We start from the raw sequence: 22,532 nt of genomic DNA on the forward strand, positions 1-22,532 counted from the left end.
TTTATTTTTTAAATAAACAAATCAGTGTATCAAGCATCTCCCATGTTCCAGCACTGTTAAGGTTCATAGGTTTTCAGAGATAAAGAAGAAAAAGTTCCTTTCCTTAAGGACTTTACAGTTGAAAGCAAGATGTTTAAAGTGTTTTGGGTGCTGTCCTTGGGACCGATGGTGGGGCACTAAAGACAATCAGATTTTACCTGTGGGACTTGGGAAAACTTTTCATGCAGAGAGGTATAATGATTAAAATCCACACAGACACACAGGTTGGCTTACAGATTACCTTAAACACCAGCTGAGACCATCAAAGCCTCAGCCTCTTTTCCAACCATGTCTGTTCACTTGTTACTGGATACTCATGCTCAGATGAGAATGTCACGAGACACGTGCTTCACTGTTTCCTGATTCACTAAACATGGGAACGTGCAGTTCAGGACCTAAGCGCTCAGTGATCTCACATGGCCATGAGCACACTGAATGAGGAAGGAAGTGTGGAGGGAGTGTGGTGATCCACGGCAAGGCCCTGTGGGCACAGAGCTGAGGCTTTCATCAGCCAGACAGAGGTCACGACTGTGAGCAGCTTCCTCTGGTCTCTTGAGAATCACCCCCAAAGAAGTGTCTAGATGAAATTGGAATCTGGAGCCGCTACAGGTCTCCTGGCTGCCAACAAGGAATCAGCATAATGTGAGGTGGGATACCTGGGAAGTCAGGAAATCCAGGAGCAGTTGACCCTGGATGCTGGTGCACAGCTCATCTGACATCTGTCTGTTCTTTAACCCATCTCTACCCCTCATCTCTGCACAGAAGAGACTGAAAAGTAACCCCACATGTAACCTGCCCTTTAGCGTTTCGTTGCTTCATTTCATGAAGTTGAGGGGAAACATATAAGCCACTGAAAAAATGGGGCCAGTGAGGTGGTTCACTGGGTAAGGTGCAGGCCACCAAGTCCGATGACCTGAGTTCAATCCCTGGGAATGATGTGATCGAAGGGGTACAAGTTACGCTCTGACCCACACATGCACATCCCCCACTCACACACAAATAAACATAATTTCAAATTGTTAAATAAAGAAAATATAGCATGTACATTTTCTTAAAAGCATTAAACAAAATATTACATTTGAATTGAGATGTAAAACTGTATAAAATATATATAAACATGTGAGAAGAGAGAATTTTTTGTAAAAGCTATTAATGAATTTTAGTGTATTTTTGTAAAGTGGGAAAGTGTGCACAAATTTCGTTGGTCTATCCATAGTCATCTTAGGGTAGACTATTCCACACCCGATCGATCCATAGTCATCTCAGGGTAGACTATTCAAGACCTGATCGATCCATAGTCATCTCGGGGTAGACTATTCCAGACCCGATCGATCCATTACACCCGATCAATCCATAGTCATCTCGGGGTAGACTATTCCAGACCCGATCGATCCATAGTCATCTCGGGGTAGACTATTCCAGACCCGATCGATCCATAGTCATCTTCCATATTCCAAATACTCGGGATTTATTTTCTAAAAATGGGACCAAGAGCACCCATATTTTGTTGGTTTTTTTTTTTTAACTAAGTCCATATTTCATTAAAATTCCCTTTTTTTCAATTTTCAGGCTATTCTATTAAGGGTAACAATTCTGAAAACATGCTAACTGCTGATAAAAATAACATCTGTATCCTAAACTTGATACTTTTCTATTTAAGAAAAGATTTCACTGGTTCTAGGACATCAAAATTCTGCAAATAAGCTTCTGTTTCCCGTATCTACAGCCACCTTCCTGCCTTTGATACCCATCTGTGGTTCTGCAACACAGAAAGTTAAGTGAAAGTAAACACCAAGCGACCAGCTTTCTGTGCATCAGGAAGAGTGTTCTGTGGCTTCACAAAATGAATAAGCACCCTAAATAACTGAAAAATTCTGCTGTTGAGGGCTCTCGTTTTTTTTTTCATGGTAATAGGAAGCAGCGCTCTTTCAGATTTATAGTCTCTGTTGGTTTGGAGAAAACATTTGTAGATTGGTAAGCCAGTCAATCCATTCCTATGGCTTCAAGGCCCGGTGGCAGGCACTTAGGAGAAGGGAGATCCAAATCTTTATTTCTATAGCCATGAGCCTTGCCGTCCTGCGTCCTGTGTGAGAAGAACCAGCTCACAGCTGGATTGCTTTGTGACCTGATACATAAGAGGCGCCTGATGGAGTTTGCAGCTAGGTAGACAGTGGGGGTGCCAAGGGCCGCCTGAAGCCCCAGAGTTTGGAAGAGTTCCTGGAGGAGAGTGGGGTGGGTCTGCAGGGGCTCACCTACTGATTGTTTCCAAACAACATTTAGTAGAAAACACACCCATGCATCACAGGTACTCCCAGGACACTCCTGTCAGTGTATTCTTCAAATGACCGGCATCTACATGCGCATTACATCCTGTTTTCTCTCTTTCCATCCGTAGATTTCTGGCTGCTTTGGGTTTACACTGTTTTTCTCCTCTCTTGACTTATCTGAGAAATTTTGGCACTAGCGAGGTTTGGATGTTTTTGTTCAGACATTCTTAAGTTATTTGGTAAGAAGTAAAGTCTTTGTTGCATTTTTCTGCTGAGAAACTGCTTTCTTTTTTCTCTTTGTTTAAACTCTGAACTCAGTAAAAAGCTCTTCACTTCTGTAGTCTGTGAGGCCACACCTGGGAGACGTGAGAATAAAGAACATCTACTTTTCAGCTAGAAGGAGATGTATTTTCAGAAAATCATTCATACATTTAAAAGCTATCAAAGACAACTTTACAAGAGAATAAATGAAAATGGTTGCATAAAGGAGAGCCTATCGCCTGGGGTGCCGATCGCCTGGGATGCCTGAGACGGCGGGCTTCCAAGTTCCTTGTGAACAGCTACAGACCACGGCCCCTGGCCAGCCAGCGGCAGCTTCACCACAATGGAATTCATGGTCACACTGCTAAGACTTGATGAACACATGAGGGTCAGGGAGCCAGGACCTTTCGGCAAATTAGGCTTGTCTAGTCTGGTCTGGTCTGGTCTGGACCAGATGACTGAGCAAGCCTGAGTCTCCCCTGACTGAAGGTTCCCTCAGGGTTGATGACTGTTCGGCCCGTGGGGTGCGGGGACTGCCGGAGCCATCCCTTTTCTACTTACTAGAGCAGGAAGGAACTAAGAGAATTGCACAGACAGGGCTGCCTGGGACGGTGTTTAGAGGACGACGAGGAGCTTCAGTCTCTGGCCCAGCATTCAGAGCGACTCCAATCCTGGGAATCCCATGCTTTGGTGAAGGAGAAAAGCAATGTGCATCAAGGCTGTGCTCGCAGAGACCAATAGGCTACCAAGAACAACCTGGGGATGATGGCGGGGCTCAAAGTAGCTGATGCGGTGGGCGGGGCCTGGCCAAAGGGGACCAAAACGAAAGAAGCGACCAGACCAGACTCAGCTGCCCTGAAGCCTAGTGGTGGTCCTTCCTCTTTGCCTGAACACCGAGGGTAGAGTTTGTAATGCATTCTTTGAAGCGACCAGACCAGACTCAGCTGCCCTGAAGCCTAGTGGTGTTGACTCCACAAGTCCTTCCTCTTTGCCTGAACACCGAGGGTAGAGTTTGTAATGCATTCTTTGCTGGGGACAGAGACAATAATAACACCACCACACTGTGCGCCAGGTTTCAAGCTAAACACATTGTATGTGTTTTCTCATTTAAACATGGGACAACCATATGTGGGTGTTACCACCATCATCTCCATTTTACCCAGGGGGAAACTGAACACAAGAAAGGTAAAACACATGTCAAAGTCACACATAACTGATTGCATAACTGGTTTTGTAACTGTGTGACCTGTCATGTTTATTGTGTTTCAGACCCACCGATTAAACTTAAAATTTCCCAAATGGATTGACATAAAGATACTCTCATTAGTTTTATGTAATTTCAATGTATCTATTTTCTGGTGATTTTTATCTGATTTGAACTCAGGGGTTTTACAGGAGCAAGGACCACATCCATCATGTTGTGTAACAGTTTCTAAGATTGTATGCCATCATTTACTTAAGTAAATGCATTTTTATCATAGAAAAACAGAAAGATGGTAGAAGTCAATTCAGAAGATAGAAAATTTTAATTAATTTCAACCCATATGCTCAATTAGGACTTGACAAAAGACCACATCTTACATGTTATCTGAGTGTTGAAATAGATTGAGTTTAAATTTTTGCTCAGTGAAGCCTTTTAATAGTCCTTGAATCTAAATGGAAAATTTTCCAAATTAAAGCTCAGAGGTTTGGCATGGAGTGGGGGAGGGAAGCTCTTTCCTCTCAAGCAGCTCTTCCAGGGAGCAGATTAGTGTTAATTAGGGGATGTTTTACTAATGGAATATTTTTCTTGCCATTAATGTCACTGTCCTTCATCCCTGAGGATGCTGTTATTGGCAGTGACTGCTCTTATAGGCAAACAGACCATTTCACGGAATTCTAGTCATCACCCACCCTGAGACCCATTACCAAAAGGCTTAGAAGCCTGAAACTGTCAGGCTTCACAGTGCTTAGGACTCTACTTGTTAAAACTGTAATTACCTGCAAGTCTTTCTTAAATTCTATTCACATTCTTACTCCATCATAAAATTTAACTTCTTAAAAAACTTTTCACACAACAAGCGCGTCCCTGACTGACCTCAAGCCCCAGTCCTTCCAGTGAGTAAATGGGAAGTGTTGGAACATGAAGTGTGTCTTGTGTTGGAATCCCCGAGACCTAGCACAGTGATTGGCTGATAGAGACAACCAATAAGCATTTGCTAAATATGTTACTGGCAAATGACAATGACACCCACTGCCATCACATGAAGGTGGTTAAGGTGGCAGGTTCCTGGCAACCAACTTAGTTTTTGTCTTGATTTCAGAGATCAGGGCTCATAGAGTGAAAATTGGGACTACACACAGCAAGAAGTCTCACAACGTACTATCCTATCTGTATCCGCTATCTACTGTGGATAATGCTTAAACCTCCAGACTTGGCAGTGTGTGACAGCTAGTGTTACCTCATCTGATTGCTAAGGACTTAGTAAAGCTGTCTGTTGAGGCCGCTGCCATAGTGAGGCTTAAGTGAGGCTGGAGGATCTGCCTCCAAGTCTACTAGGGTGGCCATTGACAGGATCCTGAGCATGTGGGTCTTTTCATCAAGAAAGTGGCACCAGGCTTCCCAACGGCAAGCAAACCCAAGAGAAAGCCTTGTATCTTATGTTCAAGTCTCCCTTGTGGCCTACCACGGCCTCTGTTTCTGAGGGGTCTCCTCTGTCAGTTCTACGCTCGAGGGTAGTGCGTGTCTAACCTCTGAAGGGAGAAGCAGCAGATTTTTGGACACTAGAAATCTCTAGAATATTTATGCATTGAAATTCTTCCAATATATTTACATAAATCATCTATTGTAAATGGCTCAGTGTTTTACAGTGTTCAGTTTGTCAATGAGATGTGCTTTTAAACAAAGTGCTTTTCCTGGAAATCAGTCAATTGTCTTAGACTGTGTGTGATGCCATTTGAAAGCAAAACAAAAGTATTTAGTCATGAAAAAAAAGAATGCATAGGTTTTTGTTTTGTTTTGTTTTAAGAAATGACTTGAAGCTGGGCATAGTGGATCATGCCTTTAATCCCAGTACTCAGGCGGCAGAGGCAGGTGGATCTCTGTGAGTTCAAGGCCAGCCTGGTCTACAGAGTGAGTTCCAGGCCAGCTGGGCCTACAGGAAAACCCTATCTTAAAAAGACCAAGAAAAAAAAAAAAAAGTAACGACTTTATTCTTCTTCCTCTAAAGTAGATCCAACAAACTTGAATTTAAAGTAGCTGGATGTAACTTCTTTGTAAGTACTATGCTTGTTACAAATGTGTGCAGAGGCTAAAAAAAAAGACACAATCTATCCCAAAGAAGTGGACTACAAAAGAGACAGAGACACATACCCAGGACTGTGTGTCTGATCCACTGTCCTGTGCTTTGTAACACAGTGACGGGTGAGTGTCCTGGAAGCACAGATAGGACAGCTCATTGGCCGTTGAGAAGACATCTTGGGGGATGTGCTCTTTGCAGGGGGCTTGGAAGAGGAGCAGCCATTCAAACAGATAATATTATGAGGGTAGAAGTATGGATCTGGGGCAGTGTAGGTCTCCTGGAGGAACCATGGTGAAAGTGTGGGGAGCATATTAAAGATACCAATGGGTTAGTTAAAAAACTTTAAAAACTTGATTTAAATTTTTTTTAATTTTATTTATTATTTTTATTTTATGTGTATTCGTGTATTGCCTGCATGCAGGTAAGTGCGCCCGTGTTGTGCAATGCCTGCGGAGGTCAGAAGAGGATGTCGGATCCCCTGGGACTGGAGTTAGGGACAGTCGATAGCTGCCATGTGGGGGCTGGGATTCAAACCTGGATCTTCTACAAGAACAACCAGTGTTCTTAACCGCTGAACCATCTCTCCAGCCCCCAAAGATTAAAGAATTTATGTTTGTGTCTCTTACTCTTTTATCCGTAAACCTAACTACCAATTGTGAGTAGTGTAGGTCACTAGGGGAAAATCCATTTTGGCAGCACCACAAGGAGATAGTTGGGAAGATCAGGACTACTGCAGGCTTTCAAAAAAGGAGCTATCTGGGCACATCTGCTCCTCACATTTTGAGGATTCTGAACAAGTCTGATGGAGGCCCAAATGTTATATGTCTTGAGAGAAAAAAGGAAAAAGTTATACATCAGGCAAACTAGTGGTTAGATACAGCGTGTTTTGTCATCCTCTTGAACAAACAGATTTTCAAAATGAGAGTCCAGAAATGTATGGAAAACAATGATTCCTAAAGTCACTACAGGAACCATGGTGACTGGGATTATTTACCATGGTGCACATCCAGTTAGTCTCTGATTGGGTTGGTGATATTCCCATTAGTAATAAAATTAGGCCACATGTAATTAATGTTACTTAATCTGTATATTTTTTAATTTATTTATTGTTATTGCTATTGCTGTTTTTAAGACAGGGTCTCCCTGTAGCCCCAGCTAGCCTAGAACTCACCAGGGTGGCCAGACTCTCACAGAGCTCCACCTACCTCTGCCTATGGAATACTGGAATTAAAGGCATGTTCCTGGGTTCCACCTGGGTTTCATTTTATTTTATTTTTTTCTGTGTATGTGTGGATGTGTTTATGCCATGTGTGTGCTTGCTGCTGTGGAGGCCAGAAGAATGTGTCAGATCCTGTGAGCTGGTGGCACAGGTGGTTGTAAGTCACCTCATGTGGGTGCTGGTAACTAAGCTCGGGTCTCTGGAGGAGCCACAGTGCTCTTAATCAGCCCCCCCCCCTTAGCTTACTTTTAATCTTCATCTTGGACCAATCCATAATGAGGCTGTTATAGCTAAGATCTCCTCATAAAACTTGTTTTCTATTGACACCAATGATCTAACTTCTGAGTCTAAAATATTAAAAGTGAAATGTGGGCTGGGGATATAGTCTAGTGGTCGAACACCTGCCCTGAGTTCAATCCTCAGTACCACAAAAAGTAAAATATTATTCAAAATATACACAACTTGACTATTATCACATAATATAAATTAGACAAACATGAAATTTAAAAATTATTTCTTGGGTTTACAAGTTATTTTTCTTAAGTCTACCACTCTGCAAAATGAAAGGTAAACTTCAAAGTATATAAAACTTTTAAATTATTTGAATGAAGTAAAATGGGATTCTTTCAAAATTTAATCATGTCTTTGCATAGTTTTATAAAAATAATGAAAAAACTCTGGCTGGCATGAGCCGTTAAGTTTCCAGAGAGTCTGCACACACAGGTCACTCCTAGACCTACATAGGATTACCTTCAGGAGGCTCAGGGATTGTCATTTCACGTGGCAAGACCTTCTGGCACAGAGAGCACCTGTTGGGAACAGCAGGACCCTTCATGCACCGGTGGGTGGCAATCGAGGAAGCCTTGGGAGCCCCGAGGAGCTGCTCTTGGAGGCGTTGAGGGTCTTTGCATTCGCTCTGGCCCGCACAGGAAGGCCCTTCCCGGGGCTCTGCCTTGAGCCCCATTCTGCAGCAGGATCACGTGGCAGACTGAGGTGGGACTGGGCAATGAAAGTCCGACAGGTGGAGGCGGAAAGTGGGAAGGACGATGTGAGACGTGGGATTGATGCCTTGGAAACAGCGCAGAAGCCTCTGCAGAAGAGGCTTAGCTCTGGTCGAGCCACCTGCGAGGAGACCTGGCCCAGCCCGTCGCCCTGCCCTGCGCTTCATGTCTGCAAAGGGCAACATTTTAGCTGTTCACCCGAGCATCCCGAGACTCCAGAGACCTTCGGAGGGCACGAAATTAAATAGGTGGGTGCACAGAACTGCGCTCGGGTCTCCCCTTGTCCACGGAAGCAAAGCGTGCAACTGGGATTTGAGGCTTGTGGTGAGGATGACCGCCATGCAGCTCCTTATGTGGCTCTTCATCCTTGTCATTGAAACAGTGTGGCTTGCTGGTCCCTCGGTAGTAATGTTAAAGGTGGGGGCTCCCACTTCAGGTACAGCCTGGCCTAGCACTGTCACACCGCTCCTAACAGAGCAGAGGACACAGCAGATCCGTCACACTGAAGGACTCCACAAATGGGAGTTTGTCCATGAAGCCAGCCCAGATGCAGAGGGAAAAGCCCAGAGCTGTCTCTTGAGTCCTGAGGGGCATGGAATGATTTTCAAGTTATCAATTAAAGAGAAAAATAAGTGGGAACCTGGAACACTTCCTTCCTCAGGGCTAATGGCATAGACAGCAAGGTCAATTGTTTTAAGTCTAAATAATCAGAAGCTATGAACTCCACCAAACTCCTTCAACCCCCTTAGTTTATATCACAGCTTGCTGGAGCTGGCATTACGTTATGATAAATCACTATTTCTCACTGTGAAATAGTCTGCTTTTAAGAAAGTCACTGGATTTTACCAGTAAGGGAAAAGAAAATCCACAAAGATTCTATATCTGAGGGTAATATATCTCCTTGGAGCTCAGAAAACACTGCTGTTGTAATAGCTGTTCGTTGACTGAACTGACAAATACTCACTGGATGCCCTTTGTGAAGAAGGCACAGTGTTCTGATACCAAAAAATGACCCAAATCTGACAGCTTTGTGGTGCGGTGTTGAGAACAAATGGCCAGGGTGCCACTAAGCTACTCTCCTTTTGATTTTTATAGAAAGGATTTTGAATTTAGGTGAGTTTCTTTTTTCTTTTTGAAAACAAAAAAAAACAAAAAAACAAAAAATGAGGATGAACTTGACCCTTGTATGACATCCTGACATTAGCAAAATCATTCTGTTATTCAACAGGATGATTTAACTATTAAACGCCAATCTCGGGCAGGTTCCCAAAAGCCAGAAAATCATCTTGTTTGTATTTTATATTTATGAAAGCATTTTCCATCACATCTCTTAAAAGTTACCATAAGGTTATATCATAGGTATGCCTTCAGATCGCAATCAAGAGACTCCCACTCAGCTTTTAAGTTATGCAACTTCCTCACTGATGACTGAGAGAAGAATAAAGAGGTAGCGAATTACCAATAAAGAGTAAACGGGAAGTGTGTGGTGAGTCAGTGTCTCAGACGCTCCCCATGTCCGGACCACTAAGGAAACAGAAATCTAAGGAAGTTCAGGCTTTCCTGATTCTCAGAGGATCCCCAACACAGCTCCGCGGTGTCCTGAATCGATTCATTGATTAATACCATTTGAATGAGGGACAGAAAGAAGACACAGAGACTTACAGAGCTAAGGCAGAGCAGCATCTGACACTAGGGCTGGTCTGACTCTGGGGTCCATGTTTTGTGCTGGGAGCCACCACCTAGGGTTCTCCTTGGGGAAAGGATGGCTGACATCTGGGGAGATGTGGGAGGTCCTCTGAACCTGGTGGAGTTGTAGTGGCCTCCAGAGGACGTAAGTATGTAGGCAGAAAGCAGAGATATGTAGGGGAATGATTTGTAAGATATCTTGTTTTACCTTCAGACTTACCTTGAATGATGCTAATGAACACTAAAGTTTTTAACAAAAATTTATTAAGAACCCACTATGTGAAGGGAACTGTTTTTTAAATATTATTTTATTATTTTTATTTTATGTGTATGAATGTATTGCTTGCATGCAAGTGTGCCCTTGTGCAATGCTCGTAGAGGTCAGAAGAGGGTGTTGTGTCGCATCCCCTAGAACTGGAGCTGTGGATGGTTGTAAGCCATCGTGTGGGTGTTGGGAACCGAACCCAGGTCCTCTGTAAGAGAAGCCAGTGCTCTTAACCACTGAGCCATCTCTCCAGCCCCAAAGGGCTCTATTTTTGTTGCTTTAAATCTTTTGAGCATACTTTAAAAGAGGGGCTGGCTAGTCTTCAGCTCTGGCTCCATTAGTCCCAGAGCCAGATGGCTCCATGAGGCCTCTGAGACTAGCCTGTGGGACAGTCTCCACTTCTGCACATACCCAAGGAAAAAATATCCCCTTGGGAATCGCACAGACCTACAATTTGGAGGCAATGGCATGTTGATCACCATTCAGATGTCCCCAGATAGTGGGTTGCCAAAGTCAGCACAATAGAAGAGGCTTTGTTGGATTTGAATTTCAGATAAGCAATTAGTAAATAATATTTTAGTATAACTGTCCCAAATATTGCACAGGACACATGTATGACTAAAAAAATTCATTGTTTATTTGAAATTCAAATTTAATTGGGTTCTTACATATTATCTGGCCACCTAACCCAGACAGGGATTGGTGGGACAATTCTGAGATTTGAATTTCTTTGGCATATATAAATATTCTTCTCTTTGAAGACATCAAGTCATTTAACCTCCATCGAACACAAGAGAAATTATCTCTGGAGTGGTACACCCTGCGTAATCGCTCCAACTTAAAATGAGATTAATAGAGCATGAAAAATGTTACATCATAAAAATACTTTGGGAACTGATATAAAATCTTTGTGTTTTTTAAAATGCCTGAAATATTCATTCACGAAATTCTGACCTTAAAATAACAGTCACAGTTGATCCAAGTAAGCCACTTGCTTTGCATGCTGATAAAAATGCATGTGTGCCACACACCCTGGGGACACAGATGGACACACTGGAAATTGGGTTGTGAAGCGCTGCCCCCATTAAGGGTGACAGTTAAGTGGGGTTCACCGAGGAGGCACAGAGCCTTAGGACTGAATCATAAGAATGATGGCTGTTTTGGAGTTGGAGGCAAATACCAGCCTTTAAATCCAGTCAAAGCCAGGGCCACAGCTGCCTTCTGTCATGGACACGGCTGGGGAAGAATTCAAAAGGCACACTTAAATGTCTTTCCTTACACATTTTTTTTTTTTTAAAGAACCTAGACTTAAACCAAGCACCCCCTAAACAGAGAGCAAATATATTTACCTATTTAATGTTTAGCCTGCTTACAATCACTTAGTACAAAACATTCTGAAAAGAAATGTTCCTTTGAAAGTCTGTAAGTCACAAATGTGAAATGGGGCTGGAAACGGGCAAGGAGCACATTAAATCACATCTAGACACAAATCCTCCAGGTCGTAGGTCCCGTAGATGATCAGCATCTGCTAAACCTAGATGGTTTACAATCACTAAAATTGTTATAATCTTCCTGAGGAAGTTTTACTAAAGTACTAAATTACACTGGGTTAGTGTTGAAAGAGTGAGCAGTCAAGAAAATGATGCATAAATTAGCAGAGTAGTTACACAGTAAAACCGAATTCGGGTAACATATCTGAGCCAGACGGTGATTATCAGGAGGGGGGCAGCATTCCATCAGGGTGACAGGCGCAGCTCTAATCACCAGGAAGGTTCCCAGCCGTTGCCGGACATCCCTCACTCCTGCAGTTTCTCTGGCTGGACCCTCTTTCTGATGTTCATAGACAAATGGCATAGAGATCAGATTTGTGACGCAGGGCGAAAACCATGAAGCAACTCACGTGGAGGTGAAGGACAGGGATAGAATACATTGAACACTGATCTCTGGTTGGAGTGTGGGATTTAAATGTGCTGTCGCTGGGAGTGTGTGGTCACGCTCTAGATGGGGATACTGTGCAGTGGTGTGTAGGACAGTGAGAAGTCATAATGCCTGGAGCCCATGGTCACTGTGTTCTATGATACTGTCAGTCCTTTGGATGAGCAGTGTGTTTGTACTGTTAGGGAAGCATCCCAATGATGTAAAGGTACAGACTGATTAATTGTAAAATAGCTGAGCAAATGCTCATTATAATTAAACAGAAGCAGCTACGTAACAAGTAGGCAGGGAAAAAAGTGCTTATGTCAGAATATGAGCCTTTACTTAGAATGGGTGGCCTGGCTCCTCACTGAGTGCCCCTGCCCTGCTCAACCATCTCCTCTGGCTCCCATTTGCACTCTGAGTCTGACACTTTGCTTCATGGCTTCTTGGAGCCAGTTTGCTTTTCTGCACCCTCCAGCCCTTATGGACTCCCCACAGCCCTTGATTTGCTGGTGGACATTTGCTTTCCTTTAAGACACAATTCCAAACTCCAGCCAGGAAGATGGCTCCATGAATAGGAGTGCTTGTGGTGTCTGAGTTCAAATCCCCAGCACTGCCAGGTACGGTGGCACACATCTTTATTTCCAGCAGGTGGGTCTCTGTAAGATCCATGCCAGCCAGGTCTACATAGAGAGTTCCAGGCCAGCTGGGACCACAGGGAGACCCTGTCTCAAAAAACCAAACCAAGAGCTGGGTGTGGTGGCACATGCCTTTTATCCCAGCACTTGGGAGGCAAAGGCAGGCGGATCTCTGTGAGTTTGAGGCCAGCCTGATCTACATAGTGAGTTCCAGGTCAGCTGGAGCTACAGAAAGACCCTGTCTCAAAAAAAAACAAAAAAATCCCTAAACAAAAACAGAAAACAAAACAAAAATCAAACATCCTCAGCACCCACATACAAAGCCAAATATAGCTGCCTGTGTCTGCAACCCCCAGCACTGGGGGAATGGGGCAGAAGCAGGGGCAAGCAGATCCCCAGCCAGGAAACCACTGGCCACCCAGCCTAACTCAGTGGGGAGAGGGTGATCTTCCAGTTCACTGAGAGGTTCCTCTTCAGCCTAATACTAGAAAACTAGAGATGCTCTCCCTTTGCCACCTTTGTGTCACACCTGTGCTCAGTTACAGGTGTGGAGAGGGGTGCTGGGCTGGCTGTGCTCAGTTACAGGTGTGGAGAGGGTGCTGGACTGGCTGTGGTGCTGGGCTAGCTGTGCTCAGTAACAGGTGTGGGAAAGAAAGGGCTCTGAGGCCATGCAGACAGTGGCAGAGCTCTGTGGACTTGCTGAGCCTCGCACAGGCCATGGCCTCCACCTTTCTGTACCACACTGAACAAGCCATGCTGCCTTGGACCCCCTCATCCCCATGAAGACACAAGAGCGTGTCTTAGAATATCTGCTGACAGGCAGTTCATTCAGAAGCCACCCAGAGAGTGCTGGTAGACAACTCTGAAACAGGCTATGCAGAACCGTGTGTGCATGTGTGCGTGCGTGCCTGTGTGCATGCGCACGTGTGTGTGTGTGTGTGTGTGTGTGTGTGTTTGTGTGTGTGTGAATGCACTGGTGTAGGGAGGTGCTCTAGACTATTCTGTGTATATAGTAGTATCAGGGAGGATGGGGCTGCCAGGAACCCAGTCTCTGAACCCTTCAATCGGTTCCAGTATCTAGGAACACAGAGTCGTCTTGCATGTTTCTGGTTGGGATTGCACCTCCCCAACCCTTTCCTTCTTCAACTTTGGGCTAATTGGGGCCAGTTCACTCTACTTCGGGCAGGAATCGTGGCTTCACAACTGCACCAGTGTGGAGTCAGTTTGTCCTTTCTCCTTACACACAAAGAACACAAAGGAGCACATCTCTTTGCAGGTAGTTCTTTTAAGTTTATAGAACAAAACAAAATTGAGGAAGCAAGTAGAGATAGACTCGTCTAAGATGGAGCCAAGGCGGGGTACAGCTAACCTCTAAAGGCAGACCAATGTCAGGTCTTCCTCTGTCTCTCTCCATCTTATGTTTTGAGACAGGGCCTTTCACTGAACCTGGCCTCACCATGTGGCTAGACTAGCCAATGAGCTCTAGGGGACCTCCTGCCTCTGCCACCACAGTGCTGGGATCACAGGCACATACCACCTTGCCAAGGTTTTTGCATGGACTCTGGGTGATCCAAACTCTGGTCTTCATCCTTGCAAGGCAAGCACTTGATCCCCTGAGCCGCCTCCTCAGCCTGTACATGGTTCTTAAATCTTTCACAGATATTTCCTGATTGGTAGTGAGTTTAAAAACCTCAGTTCCTGTGAAAGGTCAAGGCATGTACATTTGGGTCATTTTAGTACAAATGGGTGCAATTAAGAACTTAAACAGGAAAAGATTGGTTTCTAGTTTTCAGCAGACATCAACTGTTTGACGACTTCAACTAAAACACAGCTGCCTGCAGCGGGTAGTGTGGGCAGCCAACCACTGCTATTTGAGTTGGAAATGTTGGCCAAGGACGTGAAAGCAAGTGTACAACGTGTTCCACATGACTGTGAGCACTTCTCGTCTGGGAGACAACAGCACTAACAGTTCCTGGAGTCTGTGTGGTTATGTAAACCTTCTGCCTTGGAACTGAGTTGACAGCTTACTAACATCAGCAAAAGTTTTCCATTTCGTTGTCCACTATCACAGGAGAAAGAGGAAAATGGGAACTAACGATTCTGGAGAGTTCGTGCCCCTTGTCACAATTAATTGTTATAATCACCCAGAAAACTTAGTGAGCCCCCCGCCCACATTAACAGAAGCCTGACTCTCAGATAAATAACTCACTTACGATCTACTGAGCTGTAAATAGAAGTGATGGGATTTGCATTCAAGAATTACTAACTCAAAAACATGTTTCAGGGCTGACAAGTTGGTTCAGCTGATAAAGTTGCTTGTTGCCAAGCAGGATGACTTGAGTTTGATCCCCAGAACCCATATGGTAGAAGAAGAGATCTGACCCCTGAAAGCCGGCCTCACCCTCTCCCACATGTACATCATGGCACATACAGGCACATGCATATGCACACAGGCTATTACACAGTTAATGAAATTTAACTTTTTAAAAAAATTTTTAGAAGCATTTCATTACAGCTTTAACATACTCAATAACCATTTTCAGAGCAAAGATACCTCTTTTTCAAACGTGGCTATAAAATTTTTAGGTTCACTGTTGAATTAATACAGTTATACAATATTGAACTCAATATAAGTCTTTTAAGACATAAAATTGAGTGAGTTTTTAAGCTTTGAAAAAAAATCTCAGGCCGGGCGTGGGGGCGCACACCTTTAATCCCAGCACTCAGGAGACAGAGGCAAGCAGATCCCTGTGAATTCAAGGCCAGCCTGGTCCACATAGTGAGTTCTGGGACAGCTGGGGCTACAGGGAGACCCTGTCTCAAAAAGACAAAAAAAAAAGATCTCCATTTCATTTTAAAATATACTCTTTCTTACAGAAAGACTCATTGTTTTTGATAATAACACTGAGATGTTGGCACATGCATTTCTCATCTATATGTATCTGATTATTACTAGTCATAATCGGTTGCACTCGGATCCTTGGCACCTGTGTATGTCTATAAAGTCATTGGGTAGATTTCAGTGGTAATGTTTATCACTTCTACTGATTAACATGATGTAAATTTTTATGCAAATTTAACTTTTTAAATGTGATTCATCTACCTTATCTATTATCATTCTGTTGGAGATACTGTTTTCTAGTTTTAAGGAAACAGTCTTTATTGACTATATGTATTACATTACATGAAATTCTGCTAATAAAAAGAGAGGGAAGAATCTTCACCATATCTATCAATCATAGCTCCTCTCTCCTCCCTCCCCACTTCTGTGTGTGTATGTGTGTGTGTGTGTGTGTGTGTGTGTTATACATACTGCTATGTATTTTTTTCATAATTGTCTTTTGTTACAAGGCTGGGAATTGGAAATGATACAATTAGAATCTTCAGTTGGGCATCTACGTCACTTTAAACTCACCTACTTTTGCTAAATTCTCAAATGCGTTGTTAGCCTCTCTGATCCTGTTGTCTGGAGACTGCAGTGTTCCACATCTTGCCGAGGGAACCCATCCCTTTAAGAAAGGAAAGAATTCTTTATTGCCGCTCCCTAATTTAAACTTGTTGAATATTGATTGTTTCATTGCCATTTTAAGAGCAAGGAAAGAGCTGTTTCTGCGGCATGCTGGCAGTTTGCTCCCACAACGAGGAATAGTGAGGGACCTAAAGCCTTATCGTGGTATCTCTTGGAGTCCAGACAGTTCAACACTCTCTTGGGATGAGTAAATACCAGTGTGTTCCCAGGAAGATTAAGTGAAGTGATGGAGGGAAAGCGGCTACTTTTTCGAGGGCTTTACTTTAACTGCCGTCTATATTTCCTAAGACAGAATCTCAGATGATTTATTTCCGTAGTGCTGTGATTTCTGGAAAGAATATATTTTCAGAAAGAATAGATTTTTTTTAACAGTTTTAAGAGTAACAGTAGTTTCTTCCAAGACATTAATTTTGGTCACAAAGTTAATGTTTGCAAATGCAGTGCTTTAGAAGACCGTAAAATAAAGTGGAATCAGGAAACTTGAACTTTAAGTTCCTCGTTACCAACCATGTACCGATAAGCAAATTCTTAAGTTCTTCGCCTGTTGTAGAGATAGCAGTATCAATGTCCACTTCCTCCACAGCCTCACAGTAAGACAAACAAGCATAAAAAGAAGACTACTTAAGTACTCGAGGGGCTGGAGCAATGGCTCAGTAGTTGAGAGCACTTGCTGCTCTTGCAGAGGACCCAGGTTCAGTTCCCAGCACCCACATCTGGTGACTCACAACCGTCCATAACTCCGGTTCCAGGGAATCCCGTCCCTATGGCCTTCACGGGCATTCTCATGGTAGGCACACATAAATATACACAAATAAAAATATTTTTAAAAAAGAATACATTCTTTGAAAACTCCTGGAATCCCAACAGGAAGCATAGCGTGGCCTTCGTAGCCACAAAGCCACGAATATGAAACTGGGATCTGTGACTTGCCACTTTTTGCTGTGTAGATGAGTTTCTGAAACCCCTGCAACTTGTCTCCATCCCATGTATAGTGAGATGAAAGCAACCCTGTGTCATAGGACACTTCTCGGGACCCAATGGGACTGTGATACATGGGCTAGAAAGGCTGAAAGGATCGAGGTCATTACTTCCCCTGTGTTGGCCAAGACGGCAGAGACCCTGGTTTGTAAAACATCTCACCACAGTAATTCATCAGCAAATGCATTTCAGTTCTATCAAGCGGTATGCCTACAAGGATTTGAACTGCTGCCTCGGTTATTGGAAAAGGTGTTTTTAAACTGACAGCTCCTTTGACTCCTTTGTGTCAGAAGAAAGGGTCATATTGATGACTCTTAGCTGCAGAGCGATGACTCATCCGTGAGTTGTCTAAGAGTCCTGCTCCTTCTTGACTTCCTGTCTTCTGCCCTGTCAGAGGACAGTTGTCTTTCCACCCGCTCTTCAGCTGGAGCCTGAACGTGATGGTGACATTAACTCCTCTGAGCCACTTTGTCTACAGACAATGACACCCCACTGCTGCTGACCCATATGACCTAGACAATCTCAGCTCCTAAAGCATCCCCTCTCTGGCTTTGCCTTCCAGATTGACAGCTGCCCCATCCCGCTCCAAGCTCCGTCTTTATTCAACTCTCTTGTCTAGGAGTCTGACCTGGGTCTTTTCTTTGACGTCTGCTCACTGTCCACAAAGTGACCTGGTAGATTCCTTTGTGACCAGCTATCATGCAAAAATTTAACTAGCATGTCAGCAAAGTTCCCAGGTTTGGAGTCCAGCCTCTTTCCCCTCTCTCCCCTAAATCGCTGTGTGCGTGGCGTGGACACGTGCATGTGGAGGTTGGTTCCAGGTGACTTTTCCTCAGGAGCTGCCCACCTTGGTTTTGGAGACAGGGTCTCTCACAGAACCAGGAGCTCCCTGATTTGGCTAGACTGCCTGGCAGCACCCCAGGGATCCTCCATCCCTGCCTCCCAGGTGCTGGGGTTCCAGGAGTGGCCCCCAGCTCAGGGCATTTGCCAAGTATGCCATCTCCCCAGCCCTGATGCTGACTCTTAAATCTATCTTTTGTCTTAATCTCTTAGCATTATCTTAACCTAACATAAACTCTGAATTCATAGCATTCCAAAATCTCAATAATCATCAAGTCAGTGGAAAAATACCCATTGCTTGTCAATAGAACAATTAAGTACTTTAAAGATATCATCCTTCTTAGGCTAGGATAGCGTCTGATAAGAGTCTTTATTTACACTTCACCTTCGCTCTTCTCACTTGAACCTCCAAGGCATTTTGTCTTTCTTTTTTTGTGTATATGTATGTGTGTGCATGTGTATGTATGTGCATGCATGTGTGTGTTATTTTTCTTTTAAATTTTTTTAATTTTAATTTTTTTAAGGATTTCTTACAAGGATTGCCTTTGCTTTACTTGCATATTTCCCAGCCCCCCAGTCCTCCCACACGCCTCATTCTCATCCTCCCCTTTATTATTCTTACGTATGCATACATTTACATATACATATAATGCAATTAGTCCACTCAGCGGTGCTCACTTACCTATGTTTACGGCTGCCCATTTGTGATTAGATGAACTCATCCTCCCTCAGCATCCGCTGATGAAGAACATTTTTATTTAATCTTCGTGCATATAATGTTTGTCCACATCCACATCCCCATTCCTTCCCTTCCAATTCTTCTCCTGCCCATCCTACCCCACCCCCCCCACCCACCCCCACCACATACTTTTCTTTCCCAACTTGAATTTCTCTCTTGACCTCCGGATTCTTGACCTCCAGATGCTTCTTGGACATCTCTGTGGCCCATAGGTTCATCAAACATACTGTGTCCACAAGTGGGTTTCCTAATCGCCCTTCTGTATACACACATGCAGAGAAAGAGTGGGGGGAGGGGAGGGAAGGGGAGAGGAGAGGGAAGAGAGGGACTCTCGACATCCTTTACCCTTGCCCTGGGTGCTCATATCCATCTCGTTTTCAAATCATTTTCACCTCACCTTGAACCATCTCCCGAATCTGGCACCCTGTTACCTTTGCCTCAATTCAGCCTTTCTCTTTCTCTTCCTACATCCTAACTCTTCTCGTGGCCTAGGCCCCCTGCTAAGCTGCTCCCTGCATGCTGTCAGAGATCACAGCCCAGCCCAACTTGCTCTTTGTTCATTTTCTGTTGGAAGGTGTACTGGACCCCCATCACCAGAAGAGCCAGCCCTGACCTGTGAACCAGACTTCCGCCCTGGGCGTCTCAGCTCTTTTCCTTTTACTAAGTAGCTGTCATTAACTTTCGTCCTAACCTGACTTCCTCCTCAAGGACCCTGCCTGTGCACACATCTTCAGGGCTCCTGCAAATCAGCCTTTTAGAAAAGGTCTTTTGAGCTCCCTCCCACACAGCCCTGCATTCATAATTTCATATTTTACTTCTTACACTGCTCTCCAACTAATACTGAGTTCATCACATAACAGGCAGACAATTTATCTGTAAGACCGTGTCACATGGATCAGTTAGTCAGGGTCTCCTACACAGAAGGAATTCTGTAAGTATTTGTTAAAAACACACTTGTGTGTATTATTAAGACCCAAAGAATGATCATCATTGTGTTTTCACAGTTAGATATTTGATTTCAGGTACTCATTTATTAAATAATCAATCTAATATCCCACATACTAACAAATTTAATTTGTATGCTCACAAAAAAAATCCTTTATATCCCATCAAGGTGCCAAAAGTTTAGAATTAGGATTTCAGAAATATTTGAGTCGATTGTTGCATTCAATGATTTTCAGCTTTCTCTAAAGTTTATTTACCTTTAATTAATGTAAGTTGCTTTTCCAAATAATCATAATATTTAAGTTACTCTGGTCCCAAGTTTCTGATTATTGTGTAGGCTCCAAAGACTGGTAAAAATACAAATCTAAACATCTTCTGTTAAACAAGTGGCTGAAGTCAGTTCAGTATGAAGTTTAAGGAGGTGGTCCATTTACACGGCTGTGGAAAAAAGAGAGGAATTTCAAAACTTGGTTCTGTGCCGTTCAGCCAGCTGACGACAGACGTGCTCCAGCATGAAGCAGCCAGAAGGGTGTCCCCTGGCTTCGTGAAGCATTGCACTGTGCACTGAATGGCTGAGCACCATGACCATTGCAAACACTAGCAGTGGGCTTGGGAGGTGGTTCAGTGGGTAAGAGCACTTGTCCTCCAAGCAGGAGGAGCTGAATGAAAGCCGGTTGTGGCTTCTTGTACCTGTGATCCTAGTGCTGGAGTCCGAATGGAGGTGGGATCATCTGAGGCTTGCTGGTTACCAGCCTAGCCACAAAGCAAGGATCTTCACACTCAGTGAGAGACCAGGTCTCAAGGGAGCACTGCAGAGAGCACTGGAAGGCACCCAAGGTCCTCTTCTAGCCACTATACACAACACACGCGTGTGCACCAGCACACAGGCACATACACCACACACAATAAAAAATAACTCATAATAATTGTAGTAGCTAACATTTCTTTGACTCTCTGTGCACCTTGTAGTCTCCCAACACCTCAGTGACTCAGTTTCTACTGTTACTCCTGCCTTACGCCTGAGCAAAGGCAACTTAGACGTTAAATGGGTTGTTATTGGAGGACATACAGCTGATTCATTGTAGAGGTATTTGCTCATCCTAAGTTAAATGAATGCACGTCCTTTCAATCATCTTGACATTCGACTAATTAGAAAGTAATTGATAAAATATGAATTGATAAAAATTTTATAAACTGCGTTTGATACATCAAAATGATAAGCACACACTGCAGCTATTATCTAAGAACAAGGAGAACGAGATTCACCGAGCATCACCAGAGGTGGGTGTTGTTCACTGATGGCTGTTTAGATTCACACCTTCAGTTTGTTTTTAAAAGCCTGCTTTTCCATCAAAATTTTGAACTTACTTTTTTTAAATGTCTGTTAGTGTTTCCTGGATGCAAAACTCTTTCTTCAGTAAAAAATTTAAACAAAACTATTTCTTTAAAATCAGACAATTGCCATATGCTTAAAGTATTCTGCTTAACCCTATGTGCTCAAACTACTCTGAACTATTTGCATATAGAAGGCTCTGGGGCCCATTGCTTGATATGAGAAATACGATCTGCTGGAGAGTAATTTAAAAAGTAATATCAACTTCCCTGTCACTGTTTAAGAAAGTGTATTGGGCACTCACAGTTAGAAGAGCTGCAGATGTTGCAACACCCTCCTCGGGTCCACAGCCTTCAGAACACCTGCCCACCAAAGTGCACTGCAGGCAGAGGGAACGGTTCAGAAATTCCTTTCATGATATTTGACCACTGGAGTTCAATTCTCAGTAGTGGATAAAACAGCTGCCATAATTCTAGGAACATCGATAAAGACTCTCATCCTAAAATATCTTGGTCTTCATGTTGTAGGGTTTGGAGATTTTTTAATCTGTTTTCTGTTAACACGTGAAGGTCTCTAAGAGCGGGGCACTCTTAAGTCTTTACCACACCCTTAAGTAATCAAGGTAGAACGCTGCTGAAAGTGGAGGTCCTCTGGCCTGCTCTCAGTTGAATGGGCTGAGGGAGGAGACCCAGGACCTACTCGCACTTTAACAAGCACCTTCATAACTCTGTTATTGGTGGTCTCCCGGAACACACTTTGAGAGGCTTTGGCTGATGGACACACCTAGCAATTAACAAATAGACAAAAAGTTAATAGAGACACCTGGCAGTTCCCCAATCCAAACTTCATTCCATCTGAATTGAGAGCTCGGTGCATCAGCCTGGTTCTTGGGCTTATCAGAGCAGTACTGCGACAAGTATCACCAGATGAAGTTAACGAAACACAAGCTCTTCTGTAAACAGTCAAAACAGAGACTTATTTCCAAATGGCTCTTTGTTAATAGTCCCAGAAGTCAGTGCTAAATTCTTAGGGCAGCGTACAAAACGTTCCTGAGTTATATTTCATTCTTGGGTGCCAGACACATTGTGTTTGTATCACAAAACACTGAAGTAATAGAAAACAGGTGTCCTGTCCAGTGGCTTTCATAGCTGGGAAACCAAGTTGATATATTTTGCAAAGAACGGCAAACCAGACCCAGCGGATGGGTCCAGTGCCCTTCCTGTGCATTGAATAAGCCACAGATTGGGAGGGGACCCAGCACACGTAAAAGATGAAAAATTAGATGAACAATACTTCTGAGACTTAGGGAAAATAGATCTTTATTTTTTTAATTACTGCAGTGAAAAATGTAGCCAGTTCCTAAGAAGTGCTTTTTCCATAGGACCGAGACCAAGTCTGGGAGTTAGAAGAAAGAAAAAAAAACTTGCAAGAGTGTCAGTACAGAGAAAACAGGAAAACAACTTCCTTTCTGAACATACACCACTTCCTGGATAGGAAATGAGTGCTTTAAAAAAAGTCCTTTGTTGGCTCCGTAACAGAGAAGCACGTCTTCAGAGATGGCCATATATGTTTATGCAAGCCAGGCCACTGGCCT

General features: G+C 43.6%; 1 protein-coding gene and 1 long non-coding RNA gene across 2 annotated transcripts in view; one reads left to right on the forward strand and one right to left on the reverse strand.

The window, feature by feature from the left end:
• The window catches only part of Maml2 (mastermind like transcriptional coactivator 2), a 355,382-nt gene that overhangs the window by 109,061 nt on the left and 223,789 nt on the right, over window positions 1–22,532 (forward strand). The gene's annotated exons all lie outside the window — the stretch shown is intronic.
• Window positions 1,933–3,333, reverse strand: LOC115067311. The gene is made up of 2 exons (XR_003846740.1): window positions 3,129–3,333; window positions 1,933–2,662 (listed from the first exon to the last, which is right to left on the reverse strand). It is a non-coding gene; the product is annotated as an uncharacterized LOC115067311 (long non-coding RNA).

Source organism: Nannospalax galili, unplaced genomic scaffold (assembly GCF_000622305.1).
Source record: "Nannospalax galili isolate Female #2095 unplaced genomic scaffold, S.galili_v1.0 scaffold1185, whole genome shotgun sequence".
In the NCBI taxonomy this organism is placed as follows: domain Eukaryota; kingdom Metazoa; phylum Chordata; class Mammalia; order Rodentia; family Spalacidae; genus Nannospalax; species Nannospalax galili.